We start from the raw sequence: 18,944 nt of genomic DNA, 5'->3' as shown, positions 1-18,944 counted from the left end.
GTTCGATCCCGGCCGCGGCGGCTAGAATTTCTTTGGAGGAGAAATTCTAGAGGCCCGTGTACTGTGCGATGTCAGTGCACGTTAAAGAACCCCAGGTGGTCGAAATTTCCGGAGCCCTCCACTACGGCGTCTCTCATAGCCTTAGTCGCTTTGGGACGTTAAACCCCATAAACCAAACCAAACCGAAACAATGCCTAAATAGCCCAGCGTACGTAGCGCTGCCGTTATTGTCAGAGCTGTAGAGCGACCAGTACAAGAACATAATGAGCGAATAAGCGCAGCTCTCAAAAGCGTACGGCGCCCTCAGAAACGCTAGAAAAATTGATCTGCGGCTGGTGGAGCCGGCCATGAGGAAAAACAGGGCAGCCACTATTGAGCGGAGAGAATTCTCCGCAAGCGTGTTTAAAAAAAAAAACACACTAAAAAGCTAGAAAGAACGAACAGTGAGCCATCCCCATTTATATAGGCACGTAGGAACTTGGAAAATTAGTTCTCGCTGAGCGGAGGCGCCGTGGACGAGAGCGCGTAACCCAATTAAGTTCCAACTTACCGGGTTGGGGAAAGACAGTGAGGAGCACCACTATTAACTCGCCTAAAAGCGCGAACGGGAGCAGCCGGTTCGACGATAAGCACAGCTGCTACGGGTGAAATACGGAACGAACTCAATTGAGCGCCATTCATTCGGTATACAACACACGTTCGTGACCAAACACCGCCTGTGAATACGGGAAGTTGGGCTAACGCTCTCAAATTCAAAATTATCTCCGGCTGTAGCTTCAGAATTCAGCAGCGAGCGATGTGCGGAGATAGACAAGCAATGCAAAAGCGAGAAATATCGGCATGGTAAACACCAGAGCCTCCACTGAGGAATACGAGGGCAGCAAGCTCCGCTCCAAGAGCATGGGAAGACACAGGCCGGGCTCTGCGAGCAGAACTGAGCACGACGCCTTCCTTACCGAGGCGCCGAAGAAAAGTGTCAACAGAGGGGCCTGACGACAATAAGAATAGACGACGCGACATCGCTGGTGATGAAGAAGGACGTTTGATCAAATGATACTGCTATTAGTACCACACAAGTAAAATGTGAGAAGCTACACGCAAAAGCAAAACGTTCGGTGTGAGAAACGCCGTGCCAGGAGATGCAGTGCGATTTCTACCCCAAAATTCATTAAGTGCTGGCAAAACCTGGGCAATTTTGAATCACCGCAATAATCTTAGCCTTTGTTCTCGTGTTCAGGCGCAGAACACCGCAGCCGTTAATTGCAGCGTTAATTACCCTGTGCTGCGGCAGCCGGAGCCGCTCTGTACGAAGACCATATCAAAAGTTTTGGGATGTCGAAAACTGGCAACTTTAGAACAGTAAACAAGTGCAGCATGACGGAGCTTCACTCTTTTCAAGTATTCTGAGTCCAGAGTTGCCCATAAGAGGGCGCCTCCTAGCGTGAGCCATAGGCTCGGGCAAGTCCATGGTTTCACACGAGCCTTTTCCAGTGCAGAAGCCTTTCCAGAATGAATGGCAACACGGCGGTGGGCAACACGCTGCACAGTCCAGGTATCAAGCGGCGCTATTTTTAGAGCGAAAGCTGTAAGAGCTTCGCTCGAGCTAAACAAAAGTCAGGGGGTACAACGACGGCCGTGTAACGCATCACCATCACACGAGGAACGCGGTCTAGCCAGGAGTATTTTTTCTCACTACGCGGTTCAAGTGCCCACGTACAAAGTAAGGCAGTCATGGGCCTTTCCTTCTCTAAAAACCAAGACAGTTTCATTCCGCAAATAAGATTAGTCAGTCTAGCCTTATTCGCAGTCTAGACGTCCTGTTGGATTTGAGGAAAGGAAAGATGCATAACTGGATCACTTGGCCCGTGGACACCTGAACTGGGCTGTGGGAGACAAAGACGAACGCCGACTACGTAAATGTTTGTTTCCAGCTATAGTGGGACACTAATTAAGTCTGTAGCAAAGCAACGCCCACATTCAGGGCCGCCGCACAAATTTCCTTCACGACAAAAAAAAAAAAAATAGTCCGTTGTTTGAACTTCTTGTTACCTAAACAAGAAGATAATCAAAAGAAAAAGGTTATAAGCTCTAGGATTTTGTTACATGGCTTTTTTGTTAACGTCCCACATTAAGAAAGTTGATTTCGTTTACTTTTCTGATTAGCCAGCGGAGTAATACAGGACACCGCTTACCGTGGCCCAGTGTTAACAACTGCTGTTTTCTTATGTTGTATCCCACTGCAAGGATTATCTTTTTTTAAGGCGGAAGCCTTTAATGTCTCATCGTTGTAAGCAGGAGTTGTCGACAGAAATGTCACGCTTTTCAATTTGTCGAAGTGGTCATGACGTCACAGCGCGCGAATTTCAAACGGGGCCAATTGTACTTTGGCTAGTAACCATGCAACCAATTAAAGGGATCGTATAGAGATGCTCCAAGTAAGTGGGACTGAGTTTAGTTAATTGCTTAGTCAACCGACTAGCCTAATTAACCTTTCTCTTCATACCAGAGAGATAAATAAAACAGAGTAGGAAATTGGTCGAGGTCGGGAATCGAACAAGGGTCTGTGGTGTGTGAGACGAGCACGTTAACCACTCCGCCATGCCAGCTCGATGGCTTAGATTGAACAAAGGCGCGTCTAGTGAATACGGTGCCTTCGTTCACTCCCATCTTCCTCCCTTTCCGTTACGGCAAGGTTCAGGTGTCCACCGAGATATGGGAGACAGATACATTTCCTTTCCTCAAAAAGCAATTTACCGACGAGCAAGGCGCAGAACCGAACGGGCGGTAGCGTTCTGTGGACTCCCTGGCAGCGTTGCAAGGCGCTGTCGCGTTCCACTCATAGAGGCGAAGCTAAACATCTTAACCACACATCAGTGACACAAGCAGCAATACCGCGCTTAAGGCTTTCGCCTCACTGCACTTTAGGTCAACAAAGTGCCCCCCTGAATTTTTTCTCAGCACAGTGACACTCAATTGTGTGCCATTTTTTCGTGGTCAATAACGCCTAAGCATATACTAGATGGGCGAAGAAATGATCGCAATGAAAATTTAAACAAAATTGCGCATATTTAGAACCACTTCAGCTTCTTCACGGTATGATGTTGAGCGAGTTTTTGGCGAAGGCTTTTTTGCGCTCGTTTTTGTTTTTGTTTTATTTGGTAAGACGACGAATGCCGCTATTTTTAATCCTTGACGACGGCCCGAGTTATTTGTCTTTCTTCCACACTACCTGAATGTACGCAGGCTGCAGAAAATCCCATTACGAGGTTAGCTGCGGTGTCAGTTATCCTAGCAGCATTCAAGCCTATCGGGTGGTGGTGTTTTTTGCGAAGTTTTCTGCCAGAGCACTGCATTTAGTACCACAAGGTGCATTAAGGCATCAGATAACGTCAGCAGATCGGTCGGAGCGCTGCCAAGTGCGTGCAGTAGTGCCCCTCTTACGTTATCGTTCAAAGCAAAAAAAAAAACAAAAACAAAGCAAAACAAAAAAACGCTGCCGTTTAGTCTTTTGGCATCCAAAGCAGATAAGTAGTCATTCTTGAGGAGAGCACAGAAGCTATCTCGAAAAGGCGGGACATTTATTTCAGATATTGACAGGAACCGTTTTCTCGCCCCTCTGCAAAGTGTAGCCATACAAACACTACCGGGTTCCGAGTTGAGAGAAACAGTCGAGTGTGATAATCCAGGTTTTAACAGGTGTTGCCCACTTTATAACACCTTATAAGTCTTCGAAAGGAGGTTTGTGTTTTGTGGTTACGACCATTTCTTATTTTTTGATAAAGACCGCCGAACACAAGGTTTTTGGTTGGGCAATCTGCTTCTCGTCGAAGCGTCGAAAAACAACGCTTCCCGTCATCCGAACTTTATTCTGATTCACATAGCTTATATTGCCTTTCTTCGCTGTACGGTTCTTATCTGTGGGTTAAGCGCCGCACACGTATATTTTATGGCTTATCACCATTATTTGTCGCTATAGCATGTACAATTCAGCGAAAAAGCGCGAAGCCCGGTCTGCTGCTCAACCGCCTTGCCATTAACTTAATTATACCTGTGCTAAACGGGTCCGTTCGAATAACATCTAAGTCTAATTGCATTCGACACTTGGAATGACATTCGGACTCGACGGACTTCCGCGGTGCTACGCGACGCTTTCCAAACGCATTCGAAAGTCCCAGCTCGTTTTCAGTGTCACGACGACGACGACGACGATCACTGCGGTCACATTAGTCCGACAACGACACTATCACGCTCAACAGCAGCATATGATTATAGTGAACTGTCTAGTTCGCTGTAAAACGATTGCAGTGGGACAAGGTTTTTCGGCCAACGGAACCACCGAATCCGATCGGCGGATGGTCAGCCTTCATGCCCTCGGCAGGTCGGCGGCTGAGCGAAAACATGCTGATGAGGCGATGGTATCAATATATTCGCGCTTCTACCTTATCCGTATCGGAATAAGCGAAACGAACGGCTATATTTCAGATGTACACAGTTTAACTCTCACCAGCGATAAGCGCTTGCCAAATTAATTTTAGTCGACGACGACTCCCTTGCATTCCGCGACGACTATAGCGAGTCCGCAGGGTTCGGTCTGTGATTTCGGAGGTTGTGAAGTGCGAATTCACAAGTTTTAGCGAATGCAAACGGTCAACGAGTGTAGTTTTGACAATAGTGGCCTGAAATCAACTATTGCTTGCATCGTAGGGCGCGCATACCACGAACGGGAAGCGCCGATGCGACCTAGAGTGCCGAGCACAGCCGCGCACAGTGCCGCGCTTTACATGCAGCAGCAGTCTTCGCCGTCACTAGCTTGTGGATAACAAGCTAGGCCATTTCAGTTAACGCGAACGGTCACCAAACATACTTCTGGATAAAGTTGAAAATAAAGTACTGGTCATATCGGAGGAAGCCGGGACAATTAGCGAGAAGCGCCTGTCCTACGCGATGTCAACAACCCGACTGTCAAGTGTTTCTCAGGCGAGCGACCGCATCGGCGCTTCCCACAGATTGTTGCACTGTGTAAACAAGCACGGGTACAACCGGTACAAAAAAGAAGAGATCATTTAGAAATAAACCGCAGATTGCGTTCGATGTCATGCTAACGAGCACTAGCTGTTCGTACGCAGCGATGTAAACAAGTATCAGTGAAGTCGTCCTCATCGGCGTACTCCTGGGGAAATTTCATGCTCACGCGGTAAATGTTCAATGGTGTACTATTATATTCAAGCACTCACTTAGACAGATGACAAGCTATTTGCTGAACAAAAAGCAGAAAAAAGCGAGCAGCGGGTATCGAAATAAACAGCCACACAGCCGAAAGCAGTCGCGCGGCTATAGGCGAGCGAAGGGACGGCGGCGGCGACTGCTATTTGTCGGTTTGGCGTTTCGAAGGCATTCCAAAAAGTGGAATGTCTCCGCGGAGCTCCGTCGACTCAAATGTCATCTTAACCGAATGCCGTTGAAAAACTTCGTATAGCAGCGTAACTTCCGCAGTCGAGTCGAAAGACATTCGGGTGGAAGGCATTTGAAATGTCCGTGTTGCATGTGTATGAATTATGTACTTGCAACACTCGAGCCTGCGCTGTTGGATCAGTGGGGACTTCGCATCATATTCGCTCATTCGGCGTTATGCAGAGTGCAATGATATTTCAAGCGGGCGGCTAGCTAGTTCTGAGTTTCCTACTCGTGGAAGTGCTACCATGTGAGCAGGTTGCGAATCATGAGTACGGTCAAAATTCTGTCTATTGGTCTTTCGTCTTTACTGTAAATTGTTGCTTGCGATGTGGTACCGAAAGTTGTACGAAAACTGTTATCCGCGGTACCCTTCACTTTTTTCTTGCTTGATGCTCAGCTGCTAAATAGAGCATCTCAATGGTCAATTTCCCTCATAGATAGGAATAAACACGCGTAGGGACATGGTTGTACAACATATACTTCAGCATTGAGCCGGCGGAGCAGCCAGCATAGCGCGAAGAATGTTTCTCTCGGTCAGTTCACCGGACTCCCCGTATTTATCGCACTGTACAGCCCTGCTTCGTGTGGCTTTGAAGAAAAACGATAGAGTCGAACATTTCACTTCTTATCTTGTTCGTGGCAGCCTACGACGCAAGCAGCAGTAGCAACGGTGACAATGTGTCGAGACGGGGGCTGCGCGGCAAGACTGACGTCGCATGCTTTCAATATTTAGCCGGAATGCACGCGCAACGCTATTTTTAGAAAAGTTAAGGCACAGTTGGCTCACAGCGAGGTCTGTGGTACATGTGGAACCTTTTCGCGCTCACCAAGGGACAGAAACCAGCGCAAGTCGATGCTGAAGCCTGGCTAGATATGCGCTGCAGCATAGGCAGAGCCCTCAAGGTACTACACTGCCAATCTTCTTTCGCCTCCACGAGAAGGCGCTACTGTACTTTAAAAACTCCAGCGCATGAGGCCTATACAGGTGGCATGCGCGGTAGAAGGCAAAGAAGGGAGAGCTGCTTTAACGTGAACTAGTTAAAGTGTGGTTTCAGCTCGTTGTTGCCACCGTCTATTTCTACGAATGACGTTCCTGAATATTTAATGAGAGGAGAGAGAATATGCCGCTTTCCAATTCGGGAGAACTGCTACAACAAAAAGATGCTCAAAAAACTCGCTTCGGCGCTGAACTTAGGACCTACTTAGGCGCCTCTTCTTTCTTTCGTTATGAACTTTCTTTCTAAGGCTACGGACGCTAGACACGTGCGCTTCAAAGAGCACCCTCCTTCTCGTTCATTTGAGCACTTCGTGCTCGGCAACGAACCAACTTTGTGATGCAACATAGCTGTGATCCTTTCGACATTAATTGGCTCCGCCGGGAGCTGCCATTGCGGTACCTCCCCAAGGAGCGCACCTCGTAGCTGGTGCCTTGAAATGCGACTCCCCGCACTTTGTGAATGACATGTTGAGCAAGAAATGAGAGCCTGCAATCACGAAGCGGAAGCCTCTTTTTTTGCTCGTGCTCTTGCCGCCGTACTTGGGCAAATGCGTGGCACCACTTAATTTGCGGTTTCGTCTGAATGACGCACCACCCTGATCCTCCAAGCCTTTTCGCCCTGTAATCGAAAATGCTCTGGCTGTGGCGTGCCCGTTGTGAACACCTCTCCTCCCTAGTCCGCATATATCCCTGCGGCTTTAGAAGCGCACGTTCCACGTCGCTAAAATAGTGCTAGGCTGTTCGTAAGCTGGAAAATTTTGCAAGACATTGCATGTCATACTTATATCAATGCAGCCTCATCCCTCATACACGCACGGCACGCGTGCAGGACAGCTTAGGTAACGCGCGCGCTCAATCTTTGCTGCTGCACAGCTCCGCTATAGTCGGATACAGCTCAAGAACAAATCGACAGGTGACCCTCATGCAGGAGGCCCACCAGTCAACGGCAGAGTTTCATGACCTCGTGGTGCATCCTCAGTTAATCCCCTGTCGTCCTGGCGTTAACTGTTAACCGCAGCTACGCAAGCCCGACATGGGATTAACTGCGACGCCGTTGGCTGGAGGGTCTCCTTAGCGCGGTTTATCGCTGCTTCATTGAGTTGTATCCGACAGTCGATCTGGACTGCCTCGGTGTCTCGGAATGTCACGTTCGAAATCTGGATACAGGATTTCGCAATGCGTGCGTCTTGTCCTGAATGTGAAGACCGCAGTAAGAGAGAAAGTGTCTCGCCAGGCTTGTCTTGCGAACTGATTTAAAAATTTTTTCGGTGCCTCAGAAAGATAACATTATTTCAACACTCCGCGAAATCATCGTTACGTTGGCGGCGGAAATTGTGCGACAACACGAAGAATTTTCAATATTTTTGCTCAAATTTGTCGCATCGATGAACTGCACTATTGCACCTGCAGAACAAAAAAAAACATGCAATATAAGACTGACTTAATGCCTGACCATCTAGCCCTTGTTTGGTTTGTCGTTCTAGAGTACCTGATTAACTTAGCAGATTACATTTAGCCGATGAGCGAATGTGCGAAGTGACCTGTGGTAAGGTAAGCTAGTTTTTATTTTGCTTCACTGTTGTCGTGTTAAAAAAAAGAAACTACTAACATGCTGCTTAACAAGAACAATTCAGCGAAAAAGCTGTCCTCGATGCGGTGTTTCCGCTGTAATCTGTTCTACTTTGCGAGCAGGCTACTCATCCGTTAGCGCAGGCTTTTGAGTTAGCAGCTCTGTCCACGATCGGGGCATGACCAATGGGGCCAGCTATACTAGGATATAACTAAGACCGCAGCTTTTTTTTATTTGCACTTAAGCAATGCTACCGACAGGTAAATGAAACAGAGACGAAGCAGGTATAACATAGCGCACGTTGCCTCTTTCACCTCTGTTTCGTTCACCTGCTTGTCTGTCTTAGTCCCTAACTACATACATCAGGTTGGGACAACCTAAAAATAAATAAAAATAATAAGCCCCTGTCTGCACCAAGTCCCTAACTACAGTGCACCCGATACATTCACTATGCTAGGAGCTGGTTATTATTTCCACCTTTTTCTGTCTCTTGATTGATGGTGTGAATATGGTCTGCTGTCGTGTGCCCTTTCCTAAAACCGGCCTTTTGTTCTGCTTGCCTGAACTCTGCGGTTTCTCTTATTCTATTAGCAATGAACGTTAACACTAACGTTGTAAGCAAGATATACTAAGCTGATCAGTCAGTAAGTTTTAGTTATTTAACTTCCCCTTTTTAATGAAATAGTATGTTAGAATATTTCTACGCTTCCGGCAAGCTTGAGATCATAAGACACTGAACAGACAGCGTGGAAAGTGTCTCCATAGCGAAACGTATTCGCAGTTATTCTCCTGTTATATGTATACAAATCTTGGTGTGTTTCTCTGGTGCCGTGGCTGCTTTATTTTGGATAACAAGGAAGGAATTTTGAGCTGCTTGGCTAATCCGTTGCTTTATTCTAGCAGTTTCACCTTGAAGATAAATATACTTTCAGGCCGCTCCACTCACGCTTTGCGGATATATGCCAAGCTTTAGGGAGAAGGGAGACTAGGTTCCCTACATCGCCTCAAGACACGATCCACTGCCGCCGTGGTGCAGACTGCCCACTGGATGTTACCACATTACCGCATTCGCACAAGAAGCAAGGCCCGCAGGCATACATATTACAAAAATACTTCACACCCAAAGATGATAATCCAGGTTATGTAAAACTTTTTTCATGTGGCTTCAAAACATAAATCCGTGTCAGAAGTGCAGTAGTACAAAAGAAATGGAAAATAGTAATTCGACTGAAGCGGTATGCATCAGTCTTTACCGTTGAACGTTATGCAATCTGTAGCTATTGACAGATTAATGGGGACATCGAAATAATGTTATTTACTCTGACTCACACACTATACAGGAGGCACTACGCCCCAGAAAAAGTTCTGAACCCTTATAAGAAATACATGCATGCACAATAAAGCAAAGGTCCCGAGACAAGGGCATGCCGCAGGCTTCTGCTGGTCTCAAGTCATGTTGGCATAGATGGTAATGAGCTGATGCATGCGTTGGATTAGCCTACAGCGGCGTAATCAAGAAAATGAATGCACCCCATTCAGATTACATTAATTGTGTGCACAGTAGATTTAGGGACTACCTGGGATAATCGCATGAACGATAAAATAAACCTCGTAAAGCCCATTTTGGCTCACTGGAAATCATGCAGAGATGAAGATCTGTATATGGAAGTAATTTTGTGCTGCCTTCGCATTAGACACACACAACTGACACAACTTCTTGCTGACAAAAGAAGACAAGCGTCTATGTTAAAAATCTGGAGGCGACTTCACTGCAAACCACGTTTTGTTCTCATGCGTAAAGCTCGAAAAACTCAGGAAAACTATTTTATTCTATTCTATAATAAACACCTCCCTTTTTATCCAACGTTGTTCTTAGGTGAAATGCGCTTGTTATTTTTCGTATGATTTTAGGCTTCTCTTAAATTCGCTAAAATGCGGTCTACTTAACACAACAAACAGCATATAAACCATGAGTTTGGTACACGACAGCGTTAGCTACTTACGCGCCATAAAACTCGATATAACAAACTTGCTAAATATAATTACGCACCTTCTGCAAAGTTGAAGAAATGAGTTTTACGAAAATGATGACTCAATTTGTATATGCACCGCCTGTTAGTTTTTTGCATTATTTTCTTTTATGAGATGAAACGCTGTATGAATACATAGCCAAATTGTGAGCAATTACTGCTCGGTTGCGGAAATTTTCTTTGTTACTCATGAAAATGTAAAATTTCCAAAATTTGCAGCTGTATTCCAAATGTCTATACTCGTGTTTCGATGCTTCGCTGGACAAACTTATTCATTATTGCATATAAATTGACCTGAGGGAAGGATCCTTGGAAACCATCACTTTACCAACGCCTCTACTTCTGCAAAAATTAAGCAACTTTTTTTTTCTGCTTAGAGGAACAAATGGATCCTTCTATCGCATACCACGCCGGTTTCTTCTTCTAGCGTCTAATTCCTGTCTTACCATATCAATTAATAGCCTGGTAGTTGTTTCCGAGAGCTGTTTTTAAATAAAAGTAGTAGCGGGAGGTACCCGAACTGAGAAGTAAAGAAAAAATGCTGCTCAAGTTTGAAATACGCTATAAGGTACGTGATGACAACAAAGCATAACGCACCGCAAGTTCATTTCATCAATCATAAGAGAATAACTTCCACGAGCGCTGCATCGTAATGAAAAATATTTATAGAATTTAGTTCTCTTCAATGCACTTCACCGTTCGTGTAAAATCAACAACTGTATACCGCTTATTTTCCTCTTTACGTTACTTTGCAATGTATTTTGCCGTAAAAATAGCTATGACAGTTCATTTACTTTTTGTGATTCCATTCCTATGTTTTATGTATCTGTAATAATTGTCTATTATTTCGTATCAGTTATATTTCTACGATGTTAATTAATTTATTCGTAAGGTCCATCTACCTACAACGTTTTGAATTTTAAGATTTTGAACTTTCTGGCTACTCTGTTTTCTGCCTCTTTTCGCAAATTTTATTTGGCGCACGTATACGAACAGGAGGCCCCTCTGACGGCAGTTACATTGGGACCTCCCACAATAGTTTTCACCTCATGTGCTTCACGTGTTGTGCATAAATATAAAAGAAGAATGAAGCGGAGTACAGAAACCAAGACTTTTGAGTTTATTTGAACTTGCAGCCGTCTCTGTAAATATGCACACTCTTTGCCGCGGAAATAAATTCAAGTGAGTCAACTGCAAGGATCTCAAATAATTGTTTCGTTTTTTTTTCGAGTTTTGCATACCTACTTAACACAGAACAATTAATGAGGGCACTAAAGACTACTTACGTGCTTTGAATGCGAAATCATTTTTATTTCATTTTCAGTTCTAAATTATTAAAATTTTTTTCTGCTCCTATTTAATGACACACCTACTCATTAGCCTATAGCCGTAAGCAACGCACAAACTATGTTCCCCTTTGCTCGCGAAGAATCAACGCGGTGTTGTGGCCTGTAGTTTGCGTGCTCCCCTCGCAATCTGAAAGTCCTGGATTCAATGTCCCGCACCTTCGGAAGAAATTTATATTTAATTAAAATCATCTTTACGTCATCTCGGATTTTTGGGACCGCTGCTGCTGGTCAACGCCGACGCCGGGTTTTGTTCCCAGTGAGTGATATAATTCTTTCGGATTAAAAGGGAACACAGCACCAGCAAGGTTGGTTAGAAATTCCACCTGCGTAAAAAAAAAAAAACATATTTGGCCCTGAACGCGTTTGAACGAGTCTGAGGCGGTTCGAACCTGAACGAAATGTTGCAGCGGAGCCAAACTCGGAACTGGACCCCAAAGGTGTAAGCTTAAACTCGAACCTAACCCCAACCTTTCGACACCCTGGCTATGAGAACGAGGTTCGCTGTGTCTTCACGTGATCTTATTGCAAAACCACCGATAGCACATATGCTAAATCGGCAGACGTACTATTAACAGCCTATATGTCCCACGCGACCTCCTCTCTGAGCCACTGAGAAGACGAAGTGTGAGGAGCGCTCGTTCTGCCTTGGCTTTGCCGTGATGGATAACGTTACGGTCATCGTGGGTGAGCTCCCTATAATGGCTTTTCGCCTTGAAAAGCGTACAGAAAAAAAAAAAATAAGTAGCTGCGCGAAACTCGGCACCAGCAACTATTTCTTCAGAGGTCTATACGTGCACTCGCTTTAACAAACCTCCTGCCCAGTTGTACAGCATTTTACTCTCCCCATATACCAGAAGCGTTACTAACGAGATTTGCAGTGACAGTTACTTATTTATGTGGTTGTAGAATAAGCTTAATCGAATGCATTGCGTATAGTTTCCTCAAATCCTCTTTACAGTCCGAAATTGGATGCCTTTGTGCAAACGAACGCCGCCTTTTTCAAGTTCTCTTGGGAGCGTAGAGGTGACTTGCTTTCTAGTAAACATTTCTTCCTACTTCGCTGGGTGGAGCCTTGTGCACAGGAAATTACACTGGCGTTCACAGCGCAGTTAGGCCCGATTAAAAAGGTTCTAGATGCGACGAAGGAGAAGCCTTAATTTACTTTAAATTGTGCTTTCCTTCGCATGTTATGCCGCTCTAATCAAGAAGTATCCATTCCAGTGTTGCGGAACGGTACTTGGCGGCTGTATTGCACAAAGTGCCGTGTGAGATTTCTCTGGCAGCTAAGGAAGTTTCCAAACCTGAGAATGTTTTTTCTTTATGAAGTTAGAAGAAACTGAAGGCAACCTACATGACCTAGTTTGTTAAAGTTTCACAGTATTGCGGTATCATGCTCCCGGATATGTCTCCATGTAGCGAATATCCGGACTAACTACATGCTACATCATCAAAAACTCAGGTGCCTCTTCGCGACTTTGAAAAAAAAAAATCACCTCTTGCAAAACCTATTCTCATCCGTTCGCTAACTCGCCCTTGTTTATACATATATGCACAAAAAAAAACGGAACTCGCAGCTTACTTTGCCATCGTAAATAAATTTCAATACTGAATGACTTAAAATAACGTCGAGCATCGACGCCAGTCGTGCTCGTACGATTACGTTCTCATGGCTGTCATGACTGTCCTCGCTTCCAAATCCGTGCTTTTCCACCTTTTCCAGAGACATGCACTGTCCGCTGAGACGAAAATTCACAGCCCTAAACACGAATAAACCTATATGGGAGTAAAAAAAAAATCTCTGCCTCTCCCGTAAACGAGAGTAGAGTAAGCATGAAATGTTTACGGGCCTAATGTCATCTCGGTGGACACCCGAACCGCACCGTACAGGAAGGGAGGAACGCCACCACCCGTTCAGCGCAATGCCTTGCCATTTGAACGCAAGGTTTTTTGAGGAAAGGAAATGGCGCAGTAATTCTCTGCCATCTCGGTGGACACCCGAACCGCACCGTAAAGGAAGGGAGGAACGCCACCACCCGTTCGGCGCGATGCCTTGCCCTTTGAACGCAGCGCTTCTCCCCCGGATCACGTATGACAACGAAGTGTAACGTGGCATTTATGTGCTTTTTGCACGCGTTATTAGAAATCGGAAATTATAATTCCGTGCATTATCAAACCCACAGCTCCACTGATATCTTGATAAACATTGAGAAGGCACTGGCAGCAGTTATTTTTTTTCTCATTTGGAGACCAACCGGCGCTTGCATGCCGGTCGCGTAGGAGGGCTTAGAGAGTCTCGTTAAATCTCGTTAAGTCTCGTACGGTGTCCGGATGTTCTCGTTTTAGAGCCCGGTTGACTGGAATTCAGTGCCCGGATGACTGGATTTCAGTGCCCGGATGACTGGAATTCAGTGCCCGGATGACTGGAATTCAGTGCCCGGATGAGTGGATTTCAGTGCCCGGATGACTGGAATTCAGTGCCCGGATGAGTGGATTTCAGTGCCCGGATGATGGCTCTCGGTCTCGGCGTGACGTCACCACACTGCCGACAACGGGAGCTAAAAGCATTTCATGCTTAAAAGCAGTAAGTTTCTTCTAGCGCGCCAATGTTTTGGAATAGAGTTCCGGAGTTGTACAGTAAGTTCCGAGGGTCCCTGAATAAATGGAATGCTTGGAAACGAAAACATATTCGCACTGCAGAGCGTAGTAACTTGATTCAGTTAGCAAGAAACGGAACTAGAGGTCTTGAGGTTAGCGAATAGAGGAGGTTGAAATCTGGGTAAAAATCTTCGTTACTGCCAGAATTGAAGATGGAATTTGTTTCCGTTGCCAACCATGAGTACGCCGTATTTATAGCGATCGAAATCCACCCGAGGGATTGGGCAGCGCGCCCTGCCCTGTAAAGGTGTGTAGTAGAGGACAGCTTTCTGCCTCTTTACTCATTTCATGCTTAAGATGAACCTAGCAAAGCGCCGTGCGCAGCGCTGGTGCGCTCGGATGTCAGTGCATAAAGCGGCTGCTGCGGAACCGATAGAAGGAACCGATAGCGGAACCTTCTGGGCTCGGCGAGTGGATTGTATTATTTTTGTTTCTTTCATGATATTGATCGTGATCATCATGACTATCATTACCATTCTCATCATTAGGTTATAACCACGCCAACTGCAGGAGAAATAACTTTCCAAGTGACCACCGACTCTAACTCTGTCCTGCGCCGCTTCAGTAAATTCTCTACCGCCTCCCTCAATCTCTTTCCCTGTGTTTTAACTCAATTTTCGTTGAATGAAGATTGCATGATGACCGGCGGCTGGGATTTTTGGGAAGGAACTGCGAAATTTGGCGAGCTTATCTAAAACCTAGATTGATTTTGCCTGAGAGTCTTTAGAGCTTCTCGGATGAGTTTTTGACGCGTTCCATGACAATGCGCTTCATGAGCTGCTTTGACCGGCACTGAGCACATGACTTTTGCTGAAGGGCTTAGTTTGCGTGCGTGTGCGTGCGTGTGTTCGTGTGCGTGTTCGTGTGTGTGTTGTGCGTGTGCGTGTTCCAGGGTCCATCAACTGGTTGCGCTATAAGGGACCAAACGCGTGCCATAAGCTATCGCCAGTGACATTAACTGTAAAAGTGTGATTGGTAGGACCCCTGGGAATGGAGGTCATGTATATGGACCTAGAGTGCAACTGAAGACAATTTTATACTTTCAAAAACGAAAGTATTGTGGCCGCCGCGGTGGCTCAGTGGCTATGGTGCTCGGCTGCTGACCCGAAAGACGCGGGTTCGATCCCGGCCGCGGCGGCTGGAATTTCTTCGGAGGGGAAATTCTAGAGGCCCGTGTACTGTGCGATGTCAGTGCACGTTAAAGAACCCCAGGTGGTCGAAATTTCCGGAGCCCTTCACTACGGCGTCTCTCATAGCCTCAGTCGCTTTGGGACGTTAAACCCCATAAAACCAAACCAAAGTATTGTGATCATGCGGATAAACAAATGGGATCCAGTTTTTGCTTGGTTAAAATGACGCATGAAATATGTTTGTCGCAATAATATTGCAGATCGTTTCTAGCGTCCTATTTCGGCCTTGTACACCTGCCAGGCTGCTTAGCATATGAACATGGTCCATGCGGAAACCTTTTTACATTTTCGCACTTCGTTCTGTTGGCGGTGGTAAAGCTCGTACTGACAGGAAGTCGAAGGCGGTGAGCGCATGCTGAGAACTGCGCCTTCTCGGACGATGCGACGACGCTGCCTCAGCGTTTAGAATGGCGAGACGGCGCGGCAAGTGGCGGCGTGTTCGGTGGGTGCACACCTGCACGACCTGTGTTTCATTGCGCCGCTTTGGCATTTAATCCTGAAGGTGAGGCTTTAATGCGCGTCGCATTCAGTAAAGCTTTCCATCCGTTCCCTTTTCAGCGCGTTTCGTTTTTGCCACACATTAAAGCAGCATCGTCAACTCAGTGCGCTCAAGAAGTTATTAATGACGGATTGGTATGAGCGGTAGTTTTACATGGAGGTATAAAACGCTGAACCACTATAAATTTGTAGCGTCTGATGCAGTTGCCTTAAAAGTTCTTACTACAGACGAAGTTATGTTTAGCAGTCTGCCGTAATGCTTTTGGTGCTCGCTGTCACAGACGCTGCAGTCTGTGGCGCAATAAAGCACGCATATACTAGGGGGTACCCAAAAGAAACGGAACTTATTTTTGTTGGAACTTATTTGTTCACATTTTAAGCACAGACCTTCAATCTCCTTCAAAGTACTCTCCACTTGCAATGATACGCTTGTCGAATCTTTCATTCCATTTTTCAAAACATTGTTTAAATTCATCTTTTGTGATGCTTGATAGTGCCTCCGTCGTTTTTTTCTTCACGTCAGCAACATCAGCGAAACGCTTTCTATTCACCTGTCTTTTCATTCTAGGAAACCAAGTAGCACGGGGCAAGGTCGGATGGTGAGTATGAGGGTTGAAGAACAGGGGTCATGCCATTTTTGGTCCGAAATTGTCGTAGAGACAGGGATGTGTGAGCAGGGGCATTGCCATGATGGAAAAACCAGTCACCCGACTGCCACAAATCAGGCCGCTTCCACCGCACACTGTTGCCCAATCTTTTCAAAACATCCAAGTAGAAAGCCTGGTTAACTGCCTGACCCTGCGGAACAAATTCTGAATGGACGACTCCTCTCACGTCGAAAAACAAATCAGCATTGTTTTGAGGTTTGGCTTCAGCTTTCTTGAGGCGAGGGGAATTCGAAGTTTTCCATTGGCATGATTGTTGCTTTGATTCAGGATTTGATTCAGGAACACTTCAGTTGTCCCCCTAGCATCGTCCTTGTGCGTCTTTCTTAATATTTTAAGAGTTTGCGTTCTAATTTTTCCGAGCAAAAATCAGAATTTCACCGCCGCACCCTGTTCACGAAAATCAGCCATTGCAAAAACGACATTCACACAAAACAGTCGTCACTCTAAAACTCTGCCTAAACTAGTCTGACCTCCTTCAGCGACGGCCCTCGGCTTACTGACTCTGGAATGTTCGTTCTATGCGCTTCTAGTGGCAAAACGCGGTACCACAGAAGCTTTGCCGACCAAAAAAATTAGTTCGGATTCTTTTGGGTACCCTCTCGTACATAAGGACGTAAGGTACCTGGGGATAATTTATAGACGTTGTTAAAGATCAGGTAGCATGGTCGGGCCGGAGAGTGAATGAGGGACGTCGGAGACGAGGATGCGGGAAAAGACAAGGAGAGAAAACTTTATACAAGTAATTTACATTATGTACAAAGGAGCTCGACGACGAGACGCTCAATGCCGAAACGCTTGATGATGATCGAGACCACTTGATGAGACACCTCGGCCGTACTCGCTTCCGAGTTCTTAAAGTGTTCTCTTTCCTTACGTTCCCTAGATGGGGGCCGGGCCTGCCGAGGAAGGAAGTTCACTGTGGCACCAATCACACTCTCTCTGCTGAGGGATCGCGCCCCCGTCACGTGTTGGGAGAGGGAGAAAGATGCCATCCACGTCGCACAGACGCTGGAATGTCCACGAGCGGCGTTCCCGCGCATTTCATGCGTTCAAACATGCGTTCGCACGCGGTGTAGGGGAGACGCTCGCTCAAAACTTCATCCTGGCAGACGGACGCGGCTTCCGTGGGTAATCTAGGCGTTGACCCAACGTGCCTTTCGGGGCTAGTCGGCGTTCCGCTGCAGCCACGCCGTTTTCTTCCACACGACGAAGGCGAAACGTAACAATGTTTATGCGTTCGCTGTTGCTCTTTAAACTTTTAAAAAGGTAAGCGTCTTCGCTTACCTTGACTTCTGTCAGCGTCAAATGAAAAGGAAGTAGGAAATTAAGTTACGCAAAGAATGACGTCTTCCTATAGCCCAAGGAAACTGAAAAGTAGCGCAGATGATTTTCACCTCTAAGGAGCGATAACAGCTCCTTTTTATTGGTAACAAACCCGGTTTGAATTTCCTGTCTAGAAGCTAATACTTCTGCGTTTTCGCGCTCGCACTGTCTTGTTCGCGTTTCTTCTGACGTTGATGGTACTTTGGTTGTCCGTGAGTGTAACCCTTCTATAGACTGACCACGTTTCGTTCGCAGACGCTGCGTCCAGGTAATTTTAAATCTCTGAAGTCTACGTTTGATGACTACACGGCGGCTGAATGGAGGATGGTCACCTTCCTACCATTCAAGATTTATTTTCTTTTTATTTTTCGGCGCATCTGAGTAAGTAATCTTGATTGGTTTTATGGGGTTTAACGTCCCAAAGTGACTGAGGCTATGAGGGGCGCCGTAATGAAGGGCTTCGAATAATTTCGACCACCTGGGGTTCTTTAGCGTGCGCTGACATCGCACAGCACAAAGGCCTGTAGAATTTCGCCTCTACCGAAATGCTACCGACGAGGCCGGGGTCTAAACCGCGTTTTTCGAGGCAGCAGGCGAGAACCATAACCACTGAGCGACTGCAGTGGCTCTGTAATCCTGAGTACGTAAATGAAGACTTTCGAAGAAGCACAATGTCTGTTGGAACACTCCTTTGTATCTGTAGTCCAATCACTCCGGTAATGTGATTTTATAGAGCTGTGGCATTCACTTTAGGGTCGAATTTATTTAAGAACGTGCCTCCAGAAAAAATCCGCACCATGCCTCTACGTGACACGCGACGGAGGACCAGGCCAACGACGACGTAGGTATACCGATGGGTATACAAATCGGCTAAGAATGAACCCAGTTCAACACCGTTATTCATGAGTCGAGTTAAATTGGCAGCCAAAATTCTTGTCAAGTTAAACGGGCTTAAAAGTTGCAGTGTAGATCATTTTCCGACTTGTCCGTGGACCGTTTTGCCTTCGTCTTCGTTGGCCTAGTCGTTTGTCAGCTATATATAGGGAAAAAAAGATCTTTCAAACTGAGCTCCAAAAATGTCTTCATGGTGTCACGGTTCATTTCTTTCTTGGTTAATAGCATACACTTCCTCGCTCGGGTGGCGCCACGAAACACGTGCCTCACTCTGTCTCCACTCTGGTGCCCCAGGGGACTTTCGCTACCAGTTTGT

General features: G+C 46.1%; 1 protein-coding gene across 1 annotated transcript in view; it reads right to left on the bottom strand.

Moving 5' to 3' along the window:
• The window catches only part of LOC149357685 (visual pigment-like receptor peropsin), a 407,334-nt gene that overhangs the window by 155,159 nt on the left and 233,231 nt on the right, over positions 1–18,944 (bottom strand). The window lies entirely within an intron of this gene.

This window comes from Amblyomma mixtum, chromosome 3, assembly GCF_055824585.1.
Source record: "Amblyomma mixtum isolate Tamu chromosome 3, ASM5582458v1, whole genome shotgun sequence".
NCBI lineage: Eukaryota > Metazoa > Arthropoda > Arachnida > Ixodida > Ixodidae > Amblyomma > Amblyomma mixtum.
Note: the sequence above shows the minus strand (reverse complement) of the source record. Positions and strands in the feature narration are given on the sequence as shown.